General features: G+C 42.7%; 1 protein-coding gene across 1 annotated transcript in view; it reads right to left on the bottom strand.

The window, feature by feature from the left end:
- LOC311061927 (retinoic acid receptor beta-like) overlaps positions 1-25,861 on the bottom strand; it is a gene marked incomplete at its 5' end in the record, with an annotated part of 273,360 nt that overhangs the window by 76,271 nt on the left and 171,228 nt on the right. The window lies entirely within an intron of this gene.

Here is a 25,861-nt window from a genome sequence, read left to right as displayed (position 1 = left end):
ACTACAACAAAGCATCACATGACCAAACTCCCCTGATAGCAGGGCGGAATTTTGATACCATAGTGCACTTGGTGATACAAGCGCGAAATTTGGCACAGATGACCTTCATATGACCCTAATTGATAATCAACCTCTGGCCACATGGAATTCCTAAGATTTCAAGATCAAGATCAGGGCAGTGGTGGCCTAAAGGTTAGAGGAGCGCCCTCGTTGCCGGAAGGTTGCCGGTTCGAATCCCCGGACCGGCAGGAAAAATCTGGGTGGGGAAGTGAATGTTCACCACTTCCCCAACACCACTGAAGTGCCCTTGAGCAAGGCACTGAACCCCAACTGCTCCAGTGGAGCTGCGTAGTGGCCAACAGTATAAGACTGTGGTTGTACTAGTCAGCTCCCAGCTTTTAATGTGTCTGTCTGTCTGTGTGTTTCTATGTGCAGGGCGTTGCTGAAAATGAGCACTTGTGCTCAGCTACTACCCTGGGTAAATAAAGAACAAAAAAAAAAAAAAAAAAAAAAAGATGGCCACCACCAGTTTTCAAAATGGCTGCAACTGGGCCAATGTGTTGGACTATATCGCTTTGCTGGGGCTAATTTTAATATAAGAGAATATTTTCTGGAGGTATTCCTACCAAGTAAGATAAAAAATAACATTAGGTTCCAATATGGCGGCATATTTCCCAATATGGCTGCTTATGGTTTATCCAGCTTGTAGTACTTGTATTTGTATTAATTATCATACACAGAATCCATTTATGGAACATTTGAAAGTGATTTATTAGCTTGGTAAAGCTTAGTGCTTACTTTTTGTTTTGTTATTAAGTCATTATAAACACATTCTCATTTACAATGGTGGCTGGGCAAGTGACAGGCCAGTGTACTAGCAACTGCAACCACAGAGGGGTGTGCAGATAAGTCCAAACTTAAAGCATTTGCAGTGTCCAGAACATGCTTTTTTACATCCACATCGTGTCAGCTTCTGGCATAATTTGGCAAACAGGACTGCACAAGAGTGACTGGCCCCATATATGTCCTGCTTGGAATGCACTTCACTTGCATTCACTTCCTTGTAGGAACTACTTCTATGAAGTTCTATCGTACATGAGTACTATGAACTCCTCAATGACTTGCATATGTTTATCATTTATTGCAACAGGTGTTGAACCTAATTTGGAGAAGTTGTTTGCCATGCTGACCTTTTTCCCTTTCCATGGAAGGACGAAACTGTGTGGCATCCCCTGAATGCATGAAAGAAGCAAAGACCTGATAACTTTAATTCAATAGCTGATGCAATTTCATGAACGGGATCCATCTGAGATCTTTCCCTCCTTCCAAAGGCAATCCACAGCTAATTCAAGCCAAGTCTTTGCACAAGTGAAACTGTTATGTCAACAATGTCAGTATCTGAGGCAGAGCTGCAGAGGATAGCATCTGACACATCATGATTCGCAGTTCAGATACTGACGTTATTGTCATAGTAATCTGCGTTCCCAGAAGTTTTCGCCGGCTCGGCGAGGAACTTCTGGGCCAGAGCCCTGGGATTTGTGGGCGGGATGTAATTTACGCTCTGAATCTGAGCGGACACGCCTCTTACCGGTCTGGAGCTGTGCAACTCGTCTAAAAAGTCCGACGAGAGGCAAACAGCAGTACACAACAATGGTGGTCGAAATTTCTCAAGGGGAAATTGCTTCCCGTCGATCCTATTTAGATGCAACACCCACTGCATGTGGATGCCGCCCCCTTTTCTTCATTGGCTGTTGATTTGAATCACAACGCAGTGGCCGCGCCCCCGCTGTCCAAACTCCGAGGCAATGTCTCCCAGACTATTGTCATAGCAGTTGCACTTGTTCATATTAAGTAAGTCTGAGACTTATTGTCAGTATCAGCTGAGAACGCAGGGGTCTTATAGCCCCCCTGGTATTGCTGAGGTGGAGCGCCACACTCACCGTACCTACTCATACACTGATCCTGATCGAACCCATGACCATGTGATCCGAAGGTGAAAGCTCTACCGACTGAGCTACCCAAAAAGACACAAAGACTTGGCTTGAAAAAGCTGTCGAAGGACCTCAGATGGATCCCCCTTCATGAAAATGCATCAGCTATTGGATCAAAGTCATCAGGTCTTTGCGTCTTTCATGCGTTCAGCAGATGCCATAAGTTTTTGAATTTATTGGTGAACATATTGAAAAGTCTGTTGCCCTAGGTCATTAAAAAGCTACCAAATCACTTTAAAATGTGCTATAAATTGATTCTGTGTATGGTAATTAATACAAATACATGTGCTACAAGCTCATGTGAATGTACATTTATGCAATTTATCGGCAGCCATATTGGAAAATATGCCGCCATATTGGAACCTAATATTATTTTTTAAGCTTACTTGGTAGAAATACCTTCAGAACATATTCTCCTATATTAAAATAAGGGGGAAATCAAAGATTTACAGCCCCAGCAAAGTGATATAGTCCAAAATGTTGGCCCAGTTGTAGCCATTTTGAAAACTGGTGGTGGCCATCTTGAAATCTTAGGATTTTTGCGTGGCCAGAGGTTGATTATCAATTAGGGTCATATGAAGGTCATCTGTGCCAAATTTCACGCTTGTATCACCAAGTGCACTATCGTGTATTGAAAACGGCAAAATTCCGCCCTGCTATGAGGTCACATGACTCACTGTCAGCTGTGGAGGTGAATGCTTTACACTTGTAAACTGTGATGTGATTCTAATTACAACACGTCACTTCTAACAACTTTTTTTTTTAAATAGCAGATCCACAAGCTCACATCACATCATATCGCTGTGAGCTTGTAGATCTGCTAATTTTGAATAATTTTGATGTATTTATATATTTTCAGATGGGGTCCACCACCAAATATATATCAATTATTTAAAAAATATATCAGTTTATGGTTCCTTGACATGAAGATGTTTCAGAACCACTGATCTATCTAACTCACATGGACTTCTGTTCTGCTCTGCTCTTCTAAACATGTTGTGACCAGTGTTGAACTCTACTACCTTTTTACTAACTAGTATTGTAACTAATTACTTTATCAATTCAACAACATGTGTTACAATGACTGAGATTAAAATAGTCTTCAGAGGATTATAATGTTTATTATCATCCAGTGATCTACTGTCACTCTAACCTCAGCACAGCACGAGACATGACCCGCCCTATTCTGCCTCTGATTGGTTTAGGTTTAGACAAGAGGAGTGATGATTGGTTAAGGTATAGGGTCAGACATCATGGTAAGCCAATCTGAGGCAGAGCTGGGCGGGGCTTGTCTCTGTCTCCCTGGTGCAAACATATGCAGGAAACACTCCTCTCTGCAAGCACACAGGCGTGCACATGCACACACGTGTGCGCACGCAGGTGTGCACATGCACACACGTGCGCGCGCACACACACACACACACACACACACACACACACACACACACACACACACACACACACACACACACACACACTTCATTTAAGTATATTACATACCAAGTGGTTCTAGTATAATGTATAAAACACTTCAACAACATTAACCCCTTCACCCCTCTATTCTTAGTAAACACACCTGCTCTGTACTTGGACAGCTGTTTTCCCTCTTCCCCCAAACTCTTTGCCAAAAAATAGCAGATCTACAAGCTCACAATGTGTCACAACGCCACACGTTCCCCCCCAGAATAGGGTCTGTGGGGTTCAAGTGGTTAACATACACCAGACTAGAGAGATTATTGCTACATTATTGCTATTATTGTTTAAAATCTCTTACCCTGCAATAATCTTTATGCTTTGATCCGACGAGGCAAAATTAAATGGAGTCCAGTGACGCTTCAGTTGAATCAACACACTGACAGTTCTTGGGCACAGACATGAAATATTACACCCTTATCTGACAGGGCAGGTACTTTGACCTGTAATCAACAGCACACACACACACACGCACACGCGCGCACACACACACACACACACACACACACACACACACACACACACACACACACACACACACACACACACACACACACACACACACACACACACACACACACACACACACACACACACACACACACACACACACACACACACACACACACACACACAGCATTTATGACACAGTGCAGGTAAATGTTTAACCACATTGTGTGAGTGGAAGCTGTAAACTGGTTCAACTGTTCGTAGGTAAGATATGACTAGCCTGGTAAACCCCTCCCTCCGGATATCTCATTTCCGCCTGATTATGGATCCCACCAATATAGACCCGCCCTACCTGTCTGATTGGCTCCCTGGCAGGCATAGTTTTACTGAGGTTAGGGTTAGGTTAAGGTTAGGTATAGGCATAGTTGCAAAAACGAGAACTGTCAATCACAGCGACTACTGACCAATCACAGTGGGTTTTCCAAGAGCAGGCGTGGGATCCATAATAACGCCTCATTTCCATTTGATATCAGGAGTGAGTCTGGCCTGAGAGCTTATCTGGGCGTTTCTTGCTCGTCCACCAAATGGACTAGCCTATCAGCGCCCTCGCTCCCGAATGGAGCCGAGTGCAGCCGTCAAAAATTGATCTTTTGAAAATATCAGATCTACAAGCTCACGACGCGTTGTGAGCTTGTCGATCGGCTGGCTATGTGGCTATTTTCAAACAGCCAAAGTTTAAATAGGGCTGAAGTGGTTAATGTAAGTTTTCAAATGATTGTTGTGTTGTGCAGAGAGGAAGGCCAGAGCCATCACACCAAACACAACAACGAACAGCATATGAGGCTCAGCTCCCCTCCAGAGACAGCACACCAAACACAACCACCAGCAGCATGAGGCTCAGCTCCCCTCCAGAGACAGCACACCAAACACAACCACCAGCAGCATGAGGCTCAGCTCCCCTCCAGAGCCAGCACACCAAACACAACCACCAGCAGCATGAGGCTCAGCTCCCCTCCAGAGACAGCACACCAAACACAACCACCAGCAGCATGAGGCTCAGCTCCTCTCCAGAGCCAGCACACCAAACACAACCACCAGCAGCATGAGGCTCAGCTCCCCTCCAGAGACAACACACCAAACACAACCACCAGCAGCATGAGGCTCAGCTCCCCTCCAGAGATGTGGTTCAGGTAGGCCAGCCGGTCCTCCTTACTGAGCTGCAACCAGTACACCTGGTGGAGAGAACAAGGTACTACGCTTTAGATGAGTGGTTCTCATATGGCTGAGTTGTTTTATTTCAAGGACCCCCCCCCCCCCCCCCATAACTATGAGAGGTCACAAAATGTTGTGACCTCTGAGTGTACAAATGTTTTTTTATCCAACTGTCAAATACCGGTGGTTCTTCAACGTTTTTATTTCAAGGACCAGCGATACTCTTGAGAGTGCACAAATGTGTACACTCTCAGAGTTACAGACCTGTAAGGTACACAGGAACGGAACATTTACCAATCATCTACCAGCTATTGTAGCCCATATCTAAGTTAAAACATAAATGTGTAGGTCGCCTACATGTTTTGGTCATTTCTGGTTATTTGAAGAGGTTATTAAACTCTCTCCAGCTGTCTAACAATCTGCACCCCCCTGCCCCCCCAATCTGCCCCCCCCCTCAAGACGTCCTGTCTCCGCACCTGACAAGATAAAACCACACCCTTACTGTGCGTTTTAACAGCGGGCGACTCTCGGGCGATCCCGGGCGACATCGTCCAAAAAGATAAAGAAAATCCATCTTTCATCGCCCCCCCGCCCACTTCGCCCGATCACCAGTAGTTGCCGGCTCTCATAGACTTTCTTTATCTTTTGGGCGATGTCGCCCGGCATCGCCCGAGAGTCGCCCGCTGTTAAAACGCACCGTTAGAATCAGGATAAACTTTATTGTCACATCACAGGTTAACAGGTGTAAGAGAGAGAGAGAGAGAGAGAGAGAGAGAGAGAGAGAGAGAGAGAGAGAGAGAGAGAGAGAGAGAGAGAGGGATTACTGTGAAGGGAGAGTGAGAAAGTTAAACAGACAGACAATCATACAGATCATTATCATAGTAGTCCTCCCTTGCTTAAGTTGGTGTAAATATAAATAATGCATTTGTGTGTAAACATTTTAGTTTACAATGTCCTAATGTACCGCAAAGCAAATCTACTGGCAAAGGCGTGTCATAACATTCTGGGCAATAAGCCAACCCTCACTGTCTCTGGGAGGTTCTGACACATGAATATATATATACTGACACTTCAACTGTGTCTGTCGTCACTAACACACGCTAAGGTCTGTGTCTGTCGTCTAGAGGAGTCACTAACACACGCTAAGGTCTGTGTCTGTCGTCTAGAGGAGTCACTAACACACGCTAAGGTCTGTGTCTGTCGTCTAGAGGAGTCACTAACACACGCTAAGGTCTGTGTCTGTCGTCTAGAGGAGTCACTAACACACGCTAAGGTCTGTGTCTGTCGTCTAGAGGAGTCACTAACACACGCTAAGGTCTGTGTCTGTCGTCTAGAGGAGTCACTAACACACGCTAAGGTCTGTGTCTGTCGTCTAGAGGAGTCACTAACACACGCTAAGGTCTGTGTCTGTCGTCTAGAGGAGTCACTGACACACGCTAAGGTCTGTGTCTGTCGTCTAGAGGAGTCACTGACACACGCTAAGGTCTGTGTCTGTCGTCTATGAGGAGTCACTAACACACGCTAAGGTCTGTGTCTGTCGTCTAGAGGAGTCACTGACACACGCTAAGGTCTGTGTCTGTCGTCTAGAGGAGTCACTGACACACGCTAAGGTCTGTGTCTGTCGTCTAGAGGAGTCACTGACACACGCTAAGGTCTGTGTCTGTCGTCTAGAGGAGTCACTGACACACGCTAAGGTCTGTGTCTGTCGTCTAGAGGAGTCACTGACACACGCTAAGGTCTGTTTGGATTTTAAGTAACTTTTGCTTTTCAAATGAAAGACTACAAATAATGATGATATTATTTATAGATGATGTGGTTTGTGTGATCTTAACCCATTAAGACCTGAGGCCATTCTTAAAAATGTTTTCTAAATCCTCACAGTTTTTTGAAAAAAAAAAAAAAAAAAAAAAATGTTTCAAGATTTTTCAAAAATAGCAGATCTACAAGTTCATAGCGCGGCACTCGGTGCCGCGCTATGAACTTGTAGATCTGATATTTTTTGAATAGCCAAAGAAATCTAAAATGACACAGCGTTACAGGTCTTAACGGGTTAAGGAAATGTAAAATGAAATGCATGTCGTTTCGTATTGTCCATTCTACAACTCTATCAGACAGAGACTTTTTAATAAGGTATAGATCCACATTATGAATGTGTGGTTGCTTCATTTCTTTAAAAAGGCCTGGTCAATGAGGAGGAGGCCCATTTACATGTAGAATTATTTGTTCTTATTGTGTTCATGTATGCACTGTAAACAATGCATGTTTACGTATGTGGTATGCAGGGGTCCTCAACATGTCCGTGGCAAAGACATGTCTATGTCTGTGGCACATTTTTTATTTTGGGGAAAAAAAATCTAAATATTGCCTATATATTTTCTTCATTATAATGTAGAAACGGGAGAGTGTACTCAAGTTCCCTCAGCCCTATGTTCCCTCAGCCCTATGTTCCCTCAGCCCTATGTTCCCCCAGCCCTATGTTCCCCCAGCCCTATGTTCCCTCAGCCCTATGTTCCCCCAGCCCTATGTTCCCTCAGCCCTATGTTCCCTCAGCCCTATGTTCCCTCAGCCCTATGTTCCCTCAGCCCTATGTTCCCTCAGCCCAGGGGTCTGCAACCTGCGGCTCTGGAGCCACATGTGGCTCTTTAGCCCTTCCCTTGTGGCTCCCTGTAGCTATAGAAAACATTATATGGAAATAATGTTGTTTTTTTCACATTTAAATTTGTATTTATCGTCGCTGTAATATGAGACATAGATTCTTACGTGCTCCAATAGTGTAAAGATGTGTAGAATAAATAATACGTTTAAACATTTCTGTCAAATCTGCGTCAAAGCCTGCAACACATGTATTGGCGCTGCACCGGCATTATTGGGTGAAAATAGGTTTCAGACAGATTTTGTATTTATTTTTTGGTCCAAAATGGCTCTTTTGACCTTAAAGGTTGCAGACCCCTGCCCTAGCCCTATGTTACCTCAGCCTTATGTTCCCCCATCCCAAATTAGGCCCTATGTTCCCTCAGCCCTATGTTCCCTCAGCCCTATGTTTCCTCAGCCCTATGTTTCCTCAGCCCTATGTTCCCTCAGCCCTATGTTTCCTCAGCCCTATGTTCCCTCAGCCCTATGTTTCCTCAGCCCTATGTTCCCTCAGATTGGTAAAATGGGGTAAAGTTTTTGCTCCTGTCTGTCATGAGATATTTCTTAGCAAGATACCTAAAAAAAGTGATAGACATATTTTTAACATGGGCCATGATGGAACTGTTTAAAATCCTACAATATTTGTCAAAAGGATGTCACAAAAGGGTACATGTTTTATATCTCTATATCTTTATATCTATATTTTTTTGCTAAAACAAAAATGTTTCTGACTGAATGTGACGTTATCATGTTTAATCAGACTATTGATTGGTCTAAGTAGGTGAGATACTGACCTACTCACAGGGTTCAGTAGGTGTTTTGTATAAAGTATAGTTTTGGACCGTGACGGAGGCGCGCCGTCTCAAGCAAACTTGAGCACTACATTTCTAAGTACAAATACATTTAAATTAAAAATAGACATGCACATGAAAAAACTAAATTGAAAAATTAAATAATTTGAATAAAAAATAATTGTAATTATATATAAAAAGAAAATCTAAAATAACAATATGAAATTATAAAGAAATACATATTTTAGTCTTGTCCTTACTAGTGTAAGCTTATAAATGGTATTATTAATTAGGGCACATATATATGTTTCTTATAACAAAAAATGACTCGTAAATTTCAAGTATTCTGTGAATTATGGAGGAAAATGTAAATAGTGTTACTTTTGACCCCAGTCTCCCCCTATAGACGGATTTCCGCGCGACGTCATCACAGAGCAGAATGCGCAATCTGCGCATGCTCGGGGGAAACGAATTGTTGCGCCGTTCACTCTGTTGTTGTGTTCGGGTGTTAGATAGCCATAATTCTGCTATTATAGGCATAATAGACATAATGCTGCTATTATATACAAACAGATCCAACTTCCGACAAATCATTTTTATTGAGTAAACAAGGTATTACAAACTGCATAATTTAATCTACTTTCATTAAACCCGGTGAAGATCATTTATTTTATGAATGGACATTTGACCAGAGCTAATGCGGGTAATGGCGCCCTCTATAGGCTTCCCCCTCCTCTGCGCGGTCATATCCTCTCATGTTTACTAACAGGAAACCTGTCTATAGCTAAATGTGCTTTTAAAAAAAACGTTGAAAAAAAAGAAAATGAGCATGTCATCCCGACACTTTATGAGTCATCAAAATGATTCAAACCCATTTTTTAAGATTCAATTATGTATTTTAGAATATGTTTTTACATTATAATGAAAAAAGTATAGGCGATATTTTTCTTTATAAAAACTAAAATAAAAAGCTGCCATGGACATGTTTGTCCATGTACGGACATGTTTGTCCATGTACAGACATGTTTGTCCATGTATGGACATGTTGATGACCCCTTCAGAATAAGGAGCTATTTGCTACCAAGGCAAAGGAGGGCAGAGCTGAACAAGTAAAGCTGGTTGTCGTTAGTTGAGAGACAGTGTTTCAAAGTGTCTAATAATGACAATAACATCTATAATAACATGGTAAATAATCCATGGTAACCCTCTATCCACAGCCCAGGACCTCCTCCCACCTAAAAGGTAGGTCACCTCTGATCAAAGTTAGGTGCCTTCACATTAAACTAGTGTGACACTGCATTCAATTAAAATGAATTCATTCATTTAATGCATCACTCATCATGTACAAATCTTGTTTTCTTTATTTATTTTGTTGGGGGGGGGGCTTTTTCATGGCTTTATTTAGAGAGGGATAGGGAAAGTAGACTGACAGGAAATAGGGAGAGAGATGTGGGGGTGTCACCCAGCAAAGGCCGTCGGGAACGGGAGTCGAACCCGCGACACGCTGTAAGGCTGGCAGATTGCAGCCTAGGGTGCCTGGAACGTCACGCCACGGCCCAGGCCGTAAAATCTTTTTTGTCTCTCATGTTTCCTTGTTCCTGTGTTACATTAGCATTTTATCTTCCACGTTTCCGTGAAAAGCATTTAACAAGTAATTATTACGTCTAACTAGTTTGTTTAGAACAGGTGACAAGCCTATCGTTCTGTTGTTAGAGCCAGTGAATAACTTTGGCTTCTTTCCAGATGTGTGGGCATGTATCACCTCACAGACTCATGTTAATATGACAGATGACGCAACAATGAACTTGGCTACATTCTTTAACCCATTAAGAACCTGAGACCGGCTCTACAAATGTCTCCTAAATCCAGTTCAGTCAGGAACACTCACGTCAAAGTAGATTTAACCATTTACTGCAACACATAGTTTAAATTTAGTTTAAACGCTTGAGTTACAGTATGTACTTGGCTGCCGACCACCCCATCTCAAAATATTTTGAGATGGGGTGGAAATTAGGCCCTCTGTTCCCTCAGCCCTATGTTTCCTCAGCCCTATGTTTCCTCAGCCCTATGTTCCCTCAGCCCTATGTTCCCTCAGCCCTATGTTTCCTCAGATTGGTAAAATGGGGTAAAGTTTTTGTTCCTGTCTGTCATGAGATATTTCTTAGCAAGATACCTAAAAAAAGTGATAGACATATTTTTAACATGGTCCATGATGGAACTGTTTAAAATCCTACAATATTTGTCAAAAGGAGTGGCATGTCACAAAAGGGTAAATTTTTTATATCTCAAAAATGTATGGACAGGTTTATACATAAAGGTGCTCTAAGTTATATTTTGTTGCTAAAACAAAATGTTTCTGACTGAATGTGACGTTATCATGTTTAATCAGACTATTGATTGGTCTAAGTAGGTGAGATACTGACCTTCTCACAGGGTTCAGTAGGTGTTTTGGATAAAGAATAGTTTTGGACCGCGATGGAGGCGCGCCGTCTCAAGCAAACTTGAGCACTACATTTCTAAGTAAAAATACATTTAAATTAAAAATAGACAAAACTAAATTGAAAAATTAAATAATTTGAATAAAAATAATTGTAATTATATATAAAAAGAAAATCTAAAATAACAATATTAAATGATAAAGAAATACATATTTTATTCTTGTCCTTACTAGTGTAAGCTTATAAATGGTATTATTAATTAGGGCACATATATATGTTTCTTATAACAAAAAATGACTTGTACATTTCAAATATTCTGTGAATTATGGAGGAAAATGTAAATAGTGTTACTTTTGACCCCAGTCTCCCCCTATAGCAAAATGTGCTTTAAAAAAATAGTTTTTTCCTTTCTTTTTCAACTGATTCATGGAGTGTATGTGGTGTGCAGGTCAGACAATGAAATAATCAGTCAATCATAATCAAAGTCAACGGCATACGAGGAAAAGAGCAAAAACAGACAAAAACAGAAGCATGTCATCTGTTCAGATTAGAGGTCATCACCATGCAAGCTTGTGATGGACATTTCCATCAAAATGTTATTGTTGCCAGGGACATGCAAAACGAGTGATCATTAATATTACCAGAATCACATAGGCCTAGCCCTAAATATATAGTCATATAGTGTCACAGTGTCTACTCTATTCCACAGCGCTACACACTTTAAAACGAGCCACTTATCAAATACATTTTAATGATTTTGTGGGGGAAAGCCGATCTACAAGCTCACAACACATCACAGCATGTTGTGAGCTTGTAGATCAGCTATTTTTTTTCTTTTTAGCCTAAAGTTTGGGATGTCAGGGTTAAAGTGAACCAAACCACCTGGAGACTGTGAAGTTATCCACTGTACGTATCTGACAGCTAGCAGTCCTGAGACATGCAGGCATTAAATGTTGCATCATGGTCCAATTATTGGGTCTTATCAGTACAGACAGTGCTTCCATCTTACATTACAGGAACAAAAGGGACATACTGTACCTGAGGACAGGAATAGATGAAGTTCTACCAGCTAAACTAGTTTTTAATAGTGGTGGTTTCCATTAAGGTGAACAGGTGCTGTAGTCTATGTTGATGACAAAGTCTAAGGTCTAAGAGTCAAACAGGTAATTATGTACGGCACATGATGAGTGATTAATGAAGGACATGACAGGACTTAAAGGAATGCAGTGTCACAATAGTTTGATGTAAAGGAGCCTAACTTTGATCTGAGGTGAGGAGGAGGTCTGATGGTGAGGCTGTGGATCAAGGGTTCACATGGATTATGATTGTGGAGTGTTACTATGGATATTATTGGTATTATTGAACACTTTGAAACACTTTCTCTCAACTAAAATCAGCTTTACTGATTCCAGTTCAGCTCTCCTTTGCCTCTGTGCTCCTTCTCAACAGATGACATGGCTTCTGTTGTTACTCTTTTCCTGCTCCATGTTTCACTGTGGTCACTCACATTACCCTTGACTTTAATTGTTTCATTGTCTGACACACCTCATACACTCCATTAAATCCATTGTGTTAAAAAAAATAAAAAATATATATATATATAGTAGTATCCCACAAAGGACTGAACGGATGTTTTGACATTTTCAGGGAATCTTGTTGTCTTGTTGTCCTCACATGATGCAATCATGTCCCGTAAAGGATTGCATCACAACATACAAACCACAAATCTCCTGCAACATATTAAAAATCACACCCTGTGTGAAGGAAGCGGTGCCTTTGGGGCGGGCCTTAACTCATTTCAGTTCGTCCCTATTGGTGGTCTGAGTCCACTTACCAAATTTGTACTTGGTAGCATGCTGCAAACTGGAATGATGGCTGTTTAAAGCCAAGTCAATGGGCAGACAGAGGGGGTGGGGCTTAAGTAATTACAGTTCGTCCCTATTGGTGGTTTTAGTCCATGTACAAAATGTGTACTCCGTAGCATGCTGCGAACTTGAGTTATGGCTGTTTAAAGACCAGCCAATGGGAAGACAGAGGGGGTGGGGCTTCAGCAGTTCATGCTCGTCCCTATTGGTGGTCTAAGTCCACATACCAAATTTGGACGTGGTGGCATGCTGCAAACTGGAGTTATAGCTGTTTAAAATCCCGTGCTCATCCCGTGCTCATACGGGCGGACGGACATAACATACGCTGGGGGTCCCTGGACCCCTCTTTGATAACTTCAGCAATTCATGCTCGTCCCTATTGGTGGTCTAAGTCCACATACCAAATTTGGACTTGGTGGCATGCTGCAAACTGGAGTTATAGCTGTTTAAAATCCCGTGCTCATCCCGTGCTCATACGGGCGGACGGACATAACATACGCTGTGGGTCCCTGGCCCCCCTTTGATAACCAGTGCCACGTGTGGCCAATGAGAGGAGAGATGGCATAGGCAATCTCCAAGTCCGTGTGTGTGTGTGTGTGTGTGTGTGTGTGTGTGTGCGTGTGCGTGTGTTTGTATGTGTTGCTTCTTTGCCGTGCTCATCCCGTGCTCATACGGACAAAGTCAAGTGTAGAGCGGTTGGCACCGCAAAAAAAATCATGGGTCAAAACAGCCTTATTAGGCTTGGGAGAGAAGAAAAGAAGATTTTTCAGAATTATTTCAAACTTTTCACTGAAACTTGCTCCCAGTGCATCTTAGATGGAAACTGACCACTGTGTCTAAAACTGGAAAAACTGAAGCCCAATGCACAATACATCAGTTCAAAAGGCTTCCTTTAACTGACACTCACTATCTTAATGAGCATGTCATCCTGACACTTTATGAGTCATCAAAATGATTCAAACCCATTTTTTAAGATTCAATTGTGTATTTTAGAATATGTTTTTAGCGGTGCCAACCGCTCTACACTTGACTTCTGTCCGTATGTCCGTCCGTCCATATCAGCACGGGATGAACACGGCAAAGAAGCAACACATACAAACACACGCGCACACACACACACACACACACACACACACACACACACACACACACACACACACACACACACACACACACACACACACACACACACACACACACACACACACACACACACACACACGCACACACACACACACACGGACTAGGAGATTGCCTATGCCATCTCACCTCTCATTGGCCATACGTGCCACTGCTTATCAAAGAGGGGTCCAGGGACCCCCAGCGTATGTTATGTCCGTCCTCCCGTTTAAGCACGGGATGAGCACGGGATTTTAAACAGCTATAACTCCAGTTTGCAGCATGCCACCAAGTCCAAATATGGTATGTGGACTTAGACCACCAATAGGGACGAGCATGAATTGCTGAAGTTATCAAAGAGGGGTCCAGGGACCCCCAGCGTATGTTATGTCCGTCCGCCCGTTTAAGCACGGGATGAGCACGGGATTTTAAACAGCTATAACTCCAGTTTGCAGCATGCCACCAAGTCCAAATTTGGTATGTGGACTTAGACCACCATTAGGGACGAGCATGCATTGCTGAAGCCCCGCCCCCTCTGTCTTCCCATTGGCTGGCCTTTAAACAGCCATAACTCAAGTTCGCAGCATGCTAGGGAGTACACATTTTGTACATGGACTAAAACCACCAATAGGGACGAACTGTAATTACTTAAGCCCCGCCCCCTCTGTCTGCCCATTGGCTGGGCTTTAAACAGCCATCATTCCAGTTTGCAGCATGCTACCAAGTAAAAATTTGGTAAGTGGACTCAGACCACCAATAGGGACGAACTGAAATGAGTTAAACCCCCAATGCACAATACATCAGTTCAAATGGCTTCCTTTCTACAAAACTGACACTCACTATCTTAATGAGCATGTCATCCTGACACTTTATGAGTCATCAAAATGATTCAAACCCATTTTTTAAGATTCAATTGTGCATTTTAGAATATGTTTTTAGCGGTGCCAACCGCTCTACACTTGACTTTTGTCCGTATGTCCGTCCGTCCGTCCGTCCGTATCAGCACGGGATGAGCACGGCAAAGAAGCAACACATACAAACACACGCGCACACACACACACACACACACACACACACACACACACACACACACACACACACACACACACACACACACACACACACACACACACACACACACACACACACACACACACACACGGACTTGGAGATTGCCTATGCCATCTCACCTCTCATTGGCCACACGTGCCACTGCTTATCAAAGAGGGGTCCAGGGACCCCCAGCGTATGTTATGTCCGTCCTCCCGTTTAAGCACGGGATGAGCACGGGATTTTAGACAGCTATAACTCCAGTTTGCAGCATGCCACCAAGTCCAAATATGGTATGTGGACTTAGACCACCAATAGGGACGAGCATGAATTGCTGAAGTTATCAAAGAGGGGTCCAGGGACCCCCAGCGTATGTTATGTCCGTCCGCCCGTTTAAGCACGGGATGAGCACGGGATTTTAAACAGCTATAACTCCAGTTTGCAGCATGCCACCAAGTCCAAATATGGTATGTGGACTTAGACCACCAATAGGGACGAGCATGCATTGCTGAAGCCCCGCCCCCTCTGTCTTCCCATTGGCTGGCCTTTAAACAGCCATAACTCAAGTTCGCAGCATGCTGGGAGTACAAATTTTGTACATGGACTAAAACCACCAATAGGGACGAACTGTAATTACTTAAGCCCCGCACTGCTTCCTTCACACAGGGTGTGATTTTTACATTATAATGAAAAAAGTATGTGCGATATTTTTCTTTATAAAAACAAAAATCACACCCTGTGTGAAGGAAGCGGTGCCTTTGGGGCGGGGCTTAACTCATTTCAGTTCGTCCCTATTGGTGGTCTGAGTCCACTTACCAAATTTGTACTTGGTAGCATGCTGCAAAGTGGAATAATGGCTGTTTAAAGCCAAGCCAATGGGCAGACAGAGGGGGCGGGGCTTAAGTAATTACAGTTCGTCCCTATTGGTGGTTTTAATCCATGTTCAGATTGTGTACTCCGTAGCATAATGCGAACTTGAGTTATGGCTGTTTAAAGGCCAGCCAATGGGAAGACAGAGGGGTCGTGGCTTCAGCAATTCATGCTCGTCCCTATTGGTGGTCTAAGTCCACATACCAAATGTGGACTTGGTGGCATACTGCAAACTGGAGTTAAAGCTGTTTAAAATCCCATGCTCATCCCGTGCTCATACGGGCGGACGGACATAACATACGCTGGGGGTCCCTGGAACCCTGGGGCGGGGCTTCAGCAGTTAATGCTCGTCCCTATTGGTGGTCTAAGTCCACATACCAAATGTGGACTTGGTGGCATGCTGCAAACTGGAGTTATAGCTGTTTAAAATCCCGTGCTCATCCCGTGCCCATACGGGCGGACGGACATAACATACGCTGGGGGTCCCTGGACCCCTCTTTGATAACTTCAGCAATTCATGCTCGTCCCTATTGGTGGTCTAAGTCCACATACCAAATTTGGACTTGGTGGCATGCTGCACACTGGAGTTATAGCTGTTTAAAATCCCGTGCTCATACAGGCGGACGGACATAACATACGCTGGGGGTCCCTGGACCCCTCTTTGATAACCAGTGGCACGTGTGGCCAATGAGAGGAGAGATGGCATAGGCAATCTCCGTGTGCGTGTGTGTGTGTGTGTGTGTGTGTGTGTGTGTGTGTGTGTGTGTGTGTGTGTGTGTGTGTGTGTGTGTGTGTGTGTGTGTGTGTGTGTGTGTGTGTGTGTGTGTGTGTGTGTGTGTGTGTGTGTGTGTGCGCGCGTGTGTTTGTGTGTGTTTCTTCTTTGCCGTGCTCATCTCGTGCTCATACGGACGGACGGACGGACATACGGACAAAGTCAAGTGTAGAGCGGTTGGCACCGCTAAAAATAAAAAGATGCCATGGACATGTTTGTCCATGTACGGATATGTTTGTCCATGTACGGACATGTTTGTTCATGTACGGACATGTTTGTTCATGTACGGACATGTTTGTTCATGTACGGACATGTTTGTTCATGTACGGACATGTTTGTCCATGTATGGACATGTTTGTTCATGTACGGACATGTTTGTTCATGTACGGACATGTTTGCTCATGTACGGACATGTTTGTTCATGTACAGACATGTTGATGACCCCTTCAGAAGGAGCTATTTGCTACCAAGGCAAAGGAGGGCAGAACTGAACAAGTAAAGCTGGTTGTCGTTAGTTGAGAGACAGTGTTTCAAAGTGTCTAATAATGACAATAACAACTAAAATAACATGGTAAATAATCCATGGTAACCCTCCATCCACAGCCTAAGGCCTCCTCCCACCTAAAAGTTAGCTCACCTCTGATCAAAGTTAGGTGCCTTCACATTAAACTATTGTGACACTGCATTCAATTAAAAATGAATTCATTCATTTAATGCATCACTCATCATGTACAAATCTTTTTTTCTTTATTATATTTTTTTGGGGGGGGGGCTTCATTTAGAGAGGGATATGGAAAGTAAGCTGACAGGAAATAGGGAGAGAGATGTGGGGGCGACACGCAGCAAAGGCCGTCGGGAACGGGAGTCGAACCCGCGACACGCTGTCAGGCTGGCAGATTGTAGCCTAGGGTGCCTGGAACGTCACGCCACGGCCCAGGCCGTAAAATCTTTTTTGTCTCTCATGTTTCCTTGTTCCTGTGTTACATTAGCATTTTATCCTCCACATTTCCGTGAAAAGCATTTAACAAGTACCTATTACGTCTAACTAGTTTGTTTAGAACAGGTGACAAGCCTATTGTTCTGTTGTTAGAGCCAGTGAATAACTTTGGCTTCTTTCCAGATGTGTGGGCATGTATCACCTCACAGACTCATGTTCAAAATATGACAGATGACGCAACAATGAACTTGGCTACATTCTTTAACCCATTAAGAACCTGAGACCGGCTCTACAAATGTCTCCTAAATCCAGTTCAGTCAGGAACACTCACGTCAAAGTAGATTTAACCATTTACTGCAACACATAGAGTTTAAATTCAGTTTAAACGCTTGAGTTATGTATTTGGCTGCCGACCACCCCATCTCAAAATATTTTGAGATGGGGTGGAAATTAGGCCCTCTGTTCCCTCAGCCCTATGTTCCCTCAGCCCTATGTTCCCTCAGCCCTATGTTTCCTCAGCCCTATGTTCCCTCAGATTGGTAAAATGGGGTATTTTTGTTCCTGTCTGTCATGAGATATTTCTTAGCAAGATACCTAAAAAAGTGATAGACATATTTTTAACATGGTCCATGATGGAACCGTTTAAAATCCTACAATATTTGTCAAAAGAAGTGGCATGTCACAAAAGGGTACATTTTTTCAAATCTCTCAAATCTCAAAAATGTATGGACAGGTTTATACATAAAGGTGCTCTAAGTTATATTTTGTTGCTAAAACAAAATGTTTCTGACTGAATGTGACGTTATCATGTTTAATCAGACTATTGATTGGTCTAAGTAGGTAGCCTGGGTGCCAGCCTGCTTCGCTACGTTCGGCGGATTTTTTTTTCTCTCTGCGCTTCTCAGTCTGGAATGCCTCCTATCTCCAGGAGGCGGGACACAGCAGCCAAGGTTCCAAACCTGCCGTGGCTTCTGATTGGTCTGTGGTGCGGGGCGGGACAAAAAAAACGGTGTGATCGTTTTGATTCGTCATTCGTTTGAACAACATCCAATCAGCAACGACGTTGCCGAACGTAACATATGTAGTTCCTGTGTACTTCCTGTGTAGTTCTGAAAGACGAGTCAATCGGGTGCATTCCAGACTGAGAAGCGGAGAGAGAAAAAAAGTCCGCCGAACGCAGCGAAGCAGGCTGGCACCCAGGCTACTAAGTAGGTGAGACACTGACCTACTCACAGGGTTCAGTAGGTGTTTTGTATAAAGTATAGTTTTGGACCGCGACGGAGGCGCGCCGTCTCAAGCAAACTTGAGCACTACATTTCTAAGTAAAAATACATTTAAATTAAAAATAGACATGCACATGAAAAAACTGAATTGAAAAATTAAATAATTTGAATAAAGATAATTGTAATTATATATAAAAAGAAAATCTAAAATAACAATATTAAATTATAAAGAAATACATATTTTAGTCTTGTCCTTACTAGTGTAAGCTTATAAATGGTATAGAGGATATGCGTGTGACATCATCATCAAACCTGGAAGTTATGCAGGAATGCCTACTGAGTGTCAAACAAATACTTTCTGGCCTTGACAGCCCATGCATCCAAACAGAAAAGTCATATCTGATTGCATTAAACAACATTAAACAATGTTAAACTCATTTTGCATGTTTCTTTGCCACTCGATTTGCCACTCGATGTGCCATTCACTTTAAGCATGCGCATATCCTCTATTATTAATTAGGGCACATATGTATGTTTCTTATAACAAAACATTACTAGTAAATTTCAAGTATTCTGTGAATTATGGAGGAAAATGTAAATAGTGTTACTTTTGACCCCAGTCTCCCCCTATAGCAAAATGTGCTTTAAAAAATATGTATTTTTTCCTTTCTTTTTCAACTGATTCATGGCGTGTATGTGGTGTGGTCAGACAATGAAATAATCAAAGTCAACGGCATGCGAGGAAAAGAGCAAGAACAGACAAAAACAGAAGCATGTCATCTGTTCAGATTAGAGGTCATCACCATGCAAGCTTGTGATGGACATTTCCATCAAAATGTTATTGTTGCCAGGGACATGCAAAACGAGTGATCAGTAATATTACCAGAATCACATAGGCCTAGCCCTAAATATATAGTCATATAGTGTCACAGTGTCTACTCTATTCCACAGTACTACACACTTTAAAACGAGCCACTTATCAAATACATTTTAATGATTTTGTGGGGGAAAGCCGATCTACAAGCTCACAACACATCACAGCATGTTGTGAGCTTAACTATTTTATTTTATTTTTAGCCTATAATGACATGCCCAACATTGGGATGTCAGGGTTAAAGTGGTTAGTTATACTTTCACAAACCTGGAGACTGTGAAGTTATCCACTGTATGTATCTGACAGGTAGCAGTCCTGAGACATGCAGGCATTACATGTGGCATCATGGTCCAATAATTGGGTCTTATCAGTACAGAGAGTGCTTCCATCTTACATTACAGGAACAAAAGGGACATACTGTACCTGAGGACAGGAATAGATGAAGTTCTACCAGCTAAACTAGTTTTTAATAGTTGTGGTTTCCATTAAGGTGAACAGGTGCTGTAGTCTATGTTGATGACAAAGTCTAAGGTATGCTGAATGGAACAATTGAAAATGACTTAAGAGTCAAAACAGGTAATTATGTACAGCAGTGGGTTTCAACCCTTTTTCATGCCAAGGACCCCTAAATTGATAAACATTTGGCCACGGACCCCCATATGAAAATGTTTTGTGCCAGGGACCCCCAGAAGCAAAGATTTGAGTTAAAAATGTTCTCTTTAAAAAATAAATATATTCAAAGATAGGCACACATTTTCAAGATTTTTCAAAAATAGCAGATCTGCAAGCTGAGCTTGTAGATCTGCTATTTTTGAATAGCCAAAGCTAAGTGGTTAAAATGATTGTGACGCTATGTTAACTCATTTCTCTGGGGACCCCCTGGTACCCCCCCAATGACCACCGGTGTTACCCGGACCACTGGTTGAAAACCACCGATGTACAGTACATGATGAGTGATTAATGAAGGTCATGACAGGACTTAAAGGAATGCAGTGTCACAATAGTTTGATGTAAAGGAGCCTAACTTTGATCAGAGGTGAGGAGGAGGTCTGATGGTGAGGCTGTGGATCAAGGGTTTCCATGGATTGTGGAGTGTTAATATGATTATTGGTATTATTGAACACTTTGAAACACTTTCTCTCAACTAAAATCAGCTTTACTTATCCAGTTCTGCTCTCCTTTGCCTCGGTGCTCCTTCTCAACAGATGACATGCTTTCTGTTGTTACTCTTTTCCTGCTCCATGTTTCACTGTGGTCACTCACATTACCGTTGACTTTAATTGTTTCATTGTCTGACACACCTCATACACTCCATTAAATCCTTTAAACAAATATAAATACTAGGTTCCCACAAAGGACTGAACGGATGTTTTGACATTTTCAGGGAGTCTTGTTGTCTTGTTGTCCTCACATGATGTAATCATGTCCCGTACATGATTGCATCACAACATACAAAACCACAAATCTCCTGCAACATATTAAAAAAATCATGGGTCAAAAAAGCCTTGTTATGCTTGGAAAAGCATTTTCAGAACATTTTCAAACGTTTCACTTTAACTTGCTCCCAGTGCATTTTAGATGGAAACTGACCACTGTAGGGTGTCTAAAACTGGCACAATACATCAGTTCAAATGGCTTCCTTTCGACAAAACTGACACTGACATCTCTGTTTGGAGAGATCTTTATACTCATCCGCCAACAGGTTTGTAAGGGTTAATCACTGACACTGACACTGACATGCTCATCTTAATGAGCATGTCATCGTGACACTTTGAGTCATCAAAATGATTCAAACCCACTTTTTAAGATTCAATTATGTATTTTAGAATATGTTTTTACATTATAATGAAAATGTATAGGCGATAATTTTCTTTATAAAAAAATAAAAATAAACTGCCATGGACATAGACAAGTCTGGCCACGGACATGTTTGTCCATGTACGGACATGTTTGTCCATGTACGGACATGTTGATGACCCCTTCAGAAGGAGCTATTTGCTACCAAGGCAAAGGAGGGCAGAACTGAACAAGTAAAGCCGGTTGTCGTTAGTTGAGAGACAATGTTTCAAAGTGTCTACTAATGACAATAACAACCATAATAACATGGTAAACTAAAAAAGGTGCTCCTCGGAGCACAGGTCTCCGCCAGGTCAGGTACGTTATTCTGGCCTCCTGGTGGCGCTATAACAGGCCAATGTGAAAAGGGTGCCATTTCTTCCTCGGCATAGTGGGAATGTGCGTGTGAAATTTCACGGAAATCGCAAGCTGCATTCATAGTTTGAGGCATTTTGTTCAAAACGGACCAATCCTGCAAACTTTGGAAGCCAACCTTAGGCAATGAGGATGGACTATCGGACAGATCCATGTTGATCACATGACTGTAGAGATACTGTGTATCGATTTGCATGACGTTTGGATAAAATCTGTAGGAAGGAGTAATATAAAGAAATGGGTTTTGCACAAATCGGCCTCCTGGTGGCGCTATAACAGGGCCATGTGAAAAGTTTGGGGCAGAGGTTCTGAATTGGCATCCAGGGAGTGTGTGTGCACAGTTTCGGAGCGACTGGGCTAACGGTACCGGAGATTAGCTAGTAACACACAGACAGGACGGACACACGGACGGACGGACGGACGGACGGAAAGGGGGTAAAACATACTCTCTCGCCATGCCTTCGGCCTGGCGGAGACAATAATCCATGGTAACCCTCCATCCACAGCCTAGGGCCTCCTCCCACCTAAAAGTTAGAAATCACCTCTGATCAAAGGCAGGTGCCTTCACATTAAACTAGTGTAACACTGCATTCAATTAAAATTAATTAATTCATTTAAATTAATCCCTCATGTACAAATCTTTTTTGGCGGGGGGGGGGGGGGGGGCTTTTTTATGCCCTTATTTAGAGAGTGATAGGGGAAGAAGGCTGACATGAAATGGGGCGAGAGATGTGGGGGTGACACGCAGCAAAGGCCGTCGGGGACGGGAGTCGAACCCGTGACACGCTGTCAGGCTGGCAGATTGCAGCCTAGGGTGCCTGGACCGTCACGCCACGGCCCAGGCCGTAAAATCTTTTCTTGGCCGTAAAATGTTTCCTTGTTCCTGTCTTACATTGGCATTTTATCCTCAACGTTTCCGTGTGAAGCATTTAACATGTAATTATTACGTCTAACACATCCAAACAAATCAAGTGTAGCTTGTAGGGCGTGTCTTGTTTCCATTGTTACTTGTGCATGCCTTTGGACTTTCTCATCAACAGAGAATACCTGATCATCTTAATGGAAACCACAACTATTCAAGCTACCTTTCCAAACCAAACAAATGGTTTAGCTGGTAGAACTTGTCCTCAACTAACCCTGTCCTTTGAAAAGCCAGCAATCTCTATATTAGCCATATGATGTATAATACGCACTCACTCACCTTTGCAATGGAAGCACTGTCTGTACTAATGAGACTCAATTATTATTATCCAAAATAATTAGGATTATTTGTTTTGGTGGTTAAGTGGCTCAGAAGTTAATGCAGACATATTATTGTTTTAATAAACTCTATGACACATTAGGAGTCCATTAGTATACAGTACATTTAGGGCTAAGCCACTGTGTTTTTGGTAAGATGATTATTTTGCATGACTGTGGCAAAAATGAAATATTACGAAAATGTCCATCACAAGCTGCTATGGTGATGACTCCTGGTTATAAGGCAGTACGTAATACGAACAGGAAGGATTGTTAATGTCGTTGTTTTCTTTTTGTGTAGTGTGTCATATAATCCCATATGGGATGGGCCAACATACTGGCATGACAGGAGAAAAAAACAAACTTTAATTCATTCATATCGCTAATATAATGTTCTGAATTGTTTTTCTTCATATAGTGGCTGACATGGCAGAGCGCGAGTACGGTCAAGGTAAGTCACAAAATCATGTGCCACCGCACTGCTTCTTACTTCCTGATAGATGAACCGTGTAATGGAGTGGAGGGAGAGATGTGCTTCACACTAGAAAAAGTGCTCCTCGGAGCACAGGTCTCCGCCAGGTCAGGTAGGTTACTGTGGGCCAGCAATGTTCAGAATTCGCCAATCAGGCTGGAATGTGAAAAATCAGGCGGATCGGACGGATCCGTCTTGATTAACTAAAGAGATCATTTGTACTGAGTTGTGTGATGTTTGGACAACATTTGTAGGAGTGATATAAACTCTATATAAAGACTATAAAAAAATGGAACTCCTGGTGGCGCTATAATAGCGTAATGTTGAAAGGGTGGCATTTGTGGCCTCAACAACAGTGCAAATGTGCGTGCAAAGTTTCACCACAATCGGACGCTGCGTTCATGATTTGCAACATTTTGTTCAAAACGGGGCACTCCTGCAAAGTTTAGATGTCAATCTTAGCCAATCAGGATGGAATATGAAAAATGTAACAGATCCATTTGATCACATTACTATGGAGATCATGTATTCGGATTTGCGTGAAATTTAGATAAAATCTGAAAGAGTAACATCATAAAATGTGTTTAATATAAGTCGGCCTCCGGGTGGCGCTATAAAAGGCAGATGTGAAAAATGCAGGGAAAAGGTTTTTTCCTTGGCCTCTAGGGAGTGCACATACAAGGTTTTACACAGATCGGTGCAGTTATAGCTAAAAACACGAATTGGCCTTTTATAGCACCACCATAAGGCAGATTTGACATTTTTCAAGTGGCATTTCTTCCTCGGCCTAGTGAGAATGTGTGTGCAAAATTTCACAGAAATTGCATGCTGTGTTCATGATTTGAGGCATTTTGTTCAAAACGGAGCACTCCTGCAAACTTTGGATGCCATTTTTAGCCAATCAAGAAGGAATATGAAAAATATGAAATACTCGACTATAAAGATACTGTGTACCGATTCGCGTGACGTTTGGACAAAATCTGTAGGAGTACTGTCAAAAAATGTGTTTTGCAAAATGCGGCCTCCTGGTGGCGCTATAACAGGCCCATGTGAAATATTTGGGGCAGAGGTTCTGAATTGGCATCCAGGGAGTGTGTGTGCACAGTTTCACTGCGATCAAGCCAACGGTGCCAGAGATTAGCTGTCCACAGACGGACGGACAGACAGACAGACAGACGGGGTGCAAAACATACGGCCTGGTGGAGACAATAATTGAAGCAGTAGTCAATATGTGACAGCAGTAGTCTATATGTGAAAGGACTAGAGTTGCAATGACTTGTTTTGTCAGTTGCGGTGGTAAAAAACACTAAACAGCTTTTTATAACAGATATATTCTTCCACATCTTTGCCACCACTGAATCTGTGTGTCTCGTCACAGATTGTTCACTCTGACTCCCAAGAGCTTTATTTCCTCCACCTGCTCAACCTTTATTTTATTGTCTCCGCCAGGCCGAAAGGCATGGCGAGAGAGTATGTTTTACCCTTTGTCCGTCCGCCCGTGTGTGTGTGTGTCTGTGTGTCCGTCCGTCCATCTGTCTGTGTACAGCTAATCTCAGGCACCGTTGACCCGGTCGCTGCGAAACTGTGCACAAACCTCCCTGGATGCCAATTCAGAACCTCTGCCCCAAATGTTTCACATGGGCCTGTTATAGCGCCACCAGGAGGCCGATTTGTGCAAAACCCATTTACTCCAACGGATTTTATCCAAACGCCATGCACATCGGTACACAGTATCTTTATAGTCATGTGATCAACGCGGATCTGTCCGATTTTCCATATTCCATCCTCATTGGCTAAGGTTGGCTTCCAAAATTTGCAGGATTGGTCCGTTTTGAACAAAATGCCTCAAATCATGAACACAGCTTGCACTTTCCGTGCAATTTCACACGCACATTGCACTAGGCCAAGGAAGAAATGTGACCCTTTTCACATTGGCCTGTTATAGCGCCACCAGCAGGTACATTTTAGCAAAACACATTTTTAGAACAAAATGCCTCAAATTATGAATGCAGTGTCCGATTGCCGTGAAAGGCCCAAGAAGATATGGCACCCTTTTCACATTGGCCTATTATAGCGCCACTAGGAGGCCACAATAACCTACCTGACTTGGCGGAGACCTGTGCTCCGAGGAGCACTTTTTCTAGTTCAATATCAGATTCAACTGCGGTTTAAAACGTAATACATGATTTGAGCCAAATACAAGGTTTTTGGTTTTTGTAATGTTGAGCACTAATGTGTTGCTG

Source organism: Gymnoscopelus microlampas (assembly GCF_963454915.1).
Source record: "Gymnoscopelus microlampas genome assembly, chromosome: 15".
Lineage (NCBI taxonomy): Eukaryota > Metazoa > Chordata > Actinopteri > Myctophiformes > Myctophidae > Gymnoscopelus > Gymnoscopelus microlampas.
This window is presented reverse-complemented; position numbering and strand designations above follow the sequence as displayed.